This window comes from Battus philenor, unplaced genomic scaffold, assembly GCF_028537555.1.
Source record: "Battus philenor isolate CCGP_79_NKW_IND1 unplaced genomic scaffold, ilBatPhil1.0.hap1 SCAF_36, whole genome shotgun sequence".
NCBI classification, from domain to species: domain Eukaryota; kingdom Metazoa; phylum Arthropoda; class Insecta; order Lepidoptera; family Papilionidae; genus Battus; species Battus philenor.
The window spans coordinates 175,001-180,000 of NW_027181700.1; the positions used below are offsets into that span (position 1 = coordinate 175,001).

The 5,000-nt window shown below is 52.6% G+C and overlaps 3 non-coding genes across 3 annotated transcripts in view; all 3 read left to right on the plus strand.

Annotated features, from left to right (window-relative positions):
- Positions 1-720: 720 nt before the first annotated feature.
- On the plus strand, positions 721-2,624 carry LOC137927664 (small subunit ribosomal RNA). Its single transcript, XR_011107812.1, has one exon. It is a non-coding gene; the product is annotated as a small subunit ribosomal RNA (ribosomal RNA).
- Positions 2,625-3,440: 816 nt separating this feature from the next.
- On the plus strand, positions 3,441-3,597 carry LOC137927766 (5.8S ribosomal RNA). The gene has a single exon (XR_011107900.1). It is a non-coding gene; the product is annotated as a 5.8S ribosomal RNA (ribosomal RNA).
- A 1,174-nt stretch (positions 3,598-4,771) lies between these two features.
- LOC137927749 (large subunit ribosomal RNA) overlaps positions 4,772-5,000 on the plus strand; it is a 4,034-nt gene continuing 3,805 nt past the window's right edge. Inside the window, exon 1 of the ribosomal RNA XR_011107892.1 lies at positions 4,772-5,000. This exon is cut by the window's right edge and continues 3,805 nt beyond it. This is a non-coding gene — a ribosomal RNA (large subunit ribosomal RNA).

Here is a 5,000-nt window from a genome sequence, read left to right on the forward strand (position 1 = left end):
ATACACAAACAACGCGCGCCACCAACGAGAACGCCCGAAACTGAAACTTCTATAACCGACAAACGCACGAACGACACAGCGGCGGCGGAGGAGGGAAGAAAAAGGGGATCATCTCCCCACAACAACACACCGTAAACTGTGTCGGACGACGTCTCCGTTATGTAAGAGCGGAAGGCGTAAGAGAACGTCTCGTTTAATTAACGCGAACGGCGTTGGGCTCCCGAGTCGACTTCGGGGCGGCCCTTAACGCATCGCATCAACGAGCTCGTCGCGCGCTAGTCGCGCGACGGTCGATCATGATATATAAATCAAGGATTTCGGATCTCTCTAAAACCGGGCTGGAAATCGGTCATTGTTCGTTTTGCGAAACGATATTTTATAAAAGTGAAGATTTGTATGTGTCTCGTCAAAGAACGTTCCGATGAATCGGACGCGATGCCGCGTCCAAAGTAAATCTGGACGAACGCGAGGCGAGTGTTGAGATATACATTTTCCTCCGTGAACAGATAGAAAAACGAATTCATTTTGTTGTTGCGGTGTGGTGTTGTGTGTGTATTGTAATAAATACGCACGCACGCACGCACGCAAAAAGCTACCTAGGCACCGGCGCGTCACGGCGTTTCGAACGTCCGACGCGTCGCTTGTCACACGTCTATCATATCATCATCACCCTCATATCTCTCGTATGTGCGGTGTTGGTGTGTGTTAGCTCTAGCTAGCTCCCTGGTTGATCCTGCCAGTAGTTATATGCTTGTCTCAAAGATTAAGCCATGCATGTCTCAGTGCAAGCCGTATTAAGGCGATACCGCGAATGGCTCAATATATCAGTTTTGGTTCCTTAGATCTTACCTCGGTTACTTGGATAACTGTGGTAATTCTAGAGCTAATACATGCAATCAGAACTCTGACCAGTGATGGGATGAGTGCTTTTATTAGATCAAAACCAATCGACGGAGGGCCTCGCGTCCGAAGTCGTTAATTTTGATGAATCTGGATAACTTTTGCCGATCGCATGGTCCAGCACCGGCGACGCATCTTTCAAATGTCTGCCTTATCAACTTTCGATGGTAGTTTCTGCGACTACCATGGTTGTCACGGGTAACGGGGAATCAGGGTTCGATTCCGGAGAGGGAGCCTGAGAAACGGCTACCACATCCAAGGAAGGCAGCAGGCGCGCAAATTACCCACTCCCGGCACGGGGAGGTAGTGACGAAAAATAACGATACGGGACTCTTACGAGGCCTCGTAATCGGAATGAGTACACTTTAAATATTTTAACGAGGAACAATTGGAGGGCAAGTCTGGTGCCAGCAGCCGCGGTAACTCCAGCTCCAATAGCGTATACTAAAATTGTTGCGGTTAAAAAGCTCGTAGTTGCATTTGTGCGCCGCGCTGTCGGTGCACCGCATCCGCGGTGATACTGACACGTCTGCGGAGCATATCGTCGGTGAGCCGTCGGTAAAACGGCGGTTCAATATCAAAATCCTATCGCGGTGCTCTTCGGTGAGTGTCGAGATGGGCCGACAATTTTACTTTGAACAAATTAGAGTGCTCAAAGCGGGCTCAAAATGCTGCTTGAATATTTCGTGCATGGAATAATAGAATATGATCTCGGTTCTATTTTGTTGGTTTTCAGAACTCCGAGGTAATGATTAATAGGGATAACTGGGGGCATTCGTATTGCGACGTTAGAGGTGAAATTCTTGGATCGTCGCAAGACGAACATCAGCGAAAGCATTTGCCAAAGGTGTTTTCATCAATCAAGAACGAAAGTTAGAGGTTCGAAGGCGATTAGATACCGCCCTAGTTCTAACCGTAAATATGTCATCTAGCGATCCGCCGACGTTACTACGATGGCTCGGCGGGCAGCTTCCGGGAAACCAAAGATTTTGGACTCCGGGGGGAGTATGGTTGCAAAGCTGAAACTTAAAGGAATTGACGGAAGGGCACCACCAGGAGTGGAGCCTGCGGCTTAATTTGACTCAACACGGGAAATCTCACCAGGCCCGGACACCGGAAGGATTGACAGATTAACAGCTCTTTCTTGATTCGGTGGGTGGTGGTGCATGGCCGTTCTTAGTTGGTGGAGCGATTTGTCTGGTTAATTCCGGTAACGAACGAGACTCTAGCCTGCTAAATAGGCGTCGTCATTTAGGTGTGCGCCGCTCCGGTGGCGCAACTCACTGGCGACGTATTAAAATTCTTCTTAGAGGGACCGGCGGCTTCGAGCCGCACGAGATTGAGCAATAACAGGTCTGTGATGCCCTTAGATGTCCTGGGCCGCACGCGCGCTACACTGAAGGAATCAGCATGTTCTCCCTGGCCTAGAGGCCCGGGCAACCCGTTGAAACTCCTTCGTGCTGGGGATTGGGGTTTGCAATTATCCCCCATAAACGAGGAATTCCTAGTAAGCGCGAGTCATAAGCTCGCGTTGATTACGTCCCTGCCCTTTGTACACACCGCCCGTCGCTACTACCGATTGAATGATTTAGTGAGGTCTTCGGACCGACACGCGGTGGCTTCACGGCCGTCGGCGTTGCTGGGAAGTTGACCAAACTTGATCATTTAGAGGAAGTAAAAGTCGTAACAAGGTTTCCGTAGGGGAACCTGCGGAAGGATCATTAACGTGTGTGTATGTGTGCGAGACGCGTGATATGTTCACGAACGTTGTTGCGCCGCTGTTGCTGTTGTTGCTGTTGCGACGACGACGACGACGACGACGACGACGACGACGACTTCGTACATACCGTGTTTACACATATATATATGTAATACATCCATAATGATATATATATATACGACATATATACATATATATGTACGTACGCGCGCGCTGCTGTTCGTATCTAATGCGGACGAGCGCGCGCGCGTGTGCGTGCGTGTGTGTGTGCGTGTTTGTATATATGTATAAAAAATAAAATGTGAAATAATTGTCTCTAGCGTCTATTACGCCTAACGGCGCAGCGGCGACGGCGCCGTGGCGGTGGCCGGTGGCGGTGGTGGCATTCGTCGAAAGTGCTACCGCCGCCGCTGCCTCCGCCGCCGTCGAAGCGGCCGGGTGGCGGAAAAACGCCGAGAGACGAGCGCCGACCGGGGCATACCAAACGGAGCGTTCGAAGCGGTGAAAATCCCCACTGCCTAGCTCAGGCCCTTTATTGTCGGTTGGCGCTATACAAAACGAAATTTAAGCGGTTAGAAAGATGACAATGTCGTGCGTCACGCCAGCTCGTTGGGGGGTGCGCGGGTCGTCGTCGTTCATCATTCTAAAGGATTCGCGTCGGGGCGTTAAGCTTTTTCGGTGCCGTTTCTTTATGAACGCCTCGGCGCACATGAATTCGACCAACTTTCGACGTTAATACATAAAAACGGACAATCAAGTGGCCGACGGCGAGAGCCGTAGGCCGCTACCGTAAGTAATAACAACATTAAGAAAAAACCATTACCCTGGACGGTGGATCACTTGGCTCGCGGGTCGATGAAGAACGCAGTTAACTGCGCGTCATAGTGTGAACTGCAGGACACATTTGAACATCGACATTTCGAACGCACATTGCGGTCCGTGGAGAAATATCCAGGACCACTCCTGTCTGAGGGCCGGCTGTTAAAATATAAAAACCACACTGTTCGGTGTAGAACGCGCGCTACGTGCGCTCGCGCCGGTCGATGCGCGCGGCGGTGACGCGCGACGCGGCGGCGGCGGGTTGGTGGGGGGTGATGAACGAGCTCGCGGACGGTGCGATGGGACGATCTCTAATAAGAGTCTCTCGTCCGCGCCGCCGCGGCTCTCACTCTCTCTCTCTCACTATCCGCCGTCGCTGTCGTCGCGCTGCCGCTGCCGCACTACCGCGCGCGGGCGAGCGGGCGCGCGCTCTTTCGAACAATTGACGGTTTCCGTTGAACGTTCTTCGCGACGGACGACGGACGGCGGGGTGCTGCACCCCTCACGTCCGCGTACGCGCGGAGCGCGTTTACGGTCCGTTTAAATATATCGAATTGTATTGAATATGAAACGAGTGTGAAAAGATTACACGCATCGCTAAGACGCGAGTCTTCGTAGTGCGGTCTTCGTCCGAGCTCATCGGTTCGTGTATACGATATAATAAAATATATCGGAAGCACAGACGACGCGTCTCCGACGGATGCGACCGGCAGGCGGTGAATGTTTTCTTGCGCGGCAAGCGTAACGCACACACAAACATATGTAAGTAAACATTACGTGATGTTCATGTGCGCGCGCGCCTAGCCCGATGCGAGAGAGTTCACCGCTCGTCGTCGCTACGCATCCGTATTATGTCGGTGATACGCGTCGTCGTTCCAGTGCGAACGTTATATTATCGTATCGATACGGACCGATACCGAAAGGGCCGGACGATCGATCGCTAACGAAAAGTACTCGCGCTCGCGTATGCGTGTCGAGATTTTCGTTTACGCTCGTATCATCATAATCATCATCATCGTCATCGTCGTCGTTCATCGCGCAACGCGTGTTGTGTGTGCAGCGTTGCGTTGTGCGTGCGCGCGTCTAGAGACCTCTAAGGACTCGCGACGCGCGCGCCTCGCGCACGCGCACTCGCTCTGCGACGCGCGATGATCGCGACGGTGGGGGTGGTGTACGGTAGGCGGACTCGACGTCCGAAGGGCGTCCCGCGACGACGACCGGCCGCCGTGCGCGCTTGCTTGCTTGCGCGCGCGGTCCGTCGGTTCGTCGTCGTCAAAAATATAATAAGGGACGTCGCGTACGGATATCGCGTCTGCCTCGAATTTTTATCGTTGGCCTCAGATCAGGGAGGATCACCCGCCGAATTTAAGCATATTAGTAAGCGGAGGAAAAGAAACTAACAAGGATTTCCCTAGTAGCGGCGAGCGAACAGGAAAGAGCCCAGCACTGAATCCCGCGATCGTCTCGAGCGCGGGAGATGTGGTGTTCGGGAGGTTCCGCTTTCTCGTCGTCGATACTCCTGTCCAAGTTCGTCTTGAACGGGGCCGTTTTCCCGCAGAGG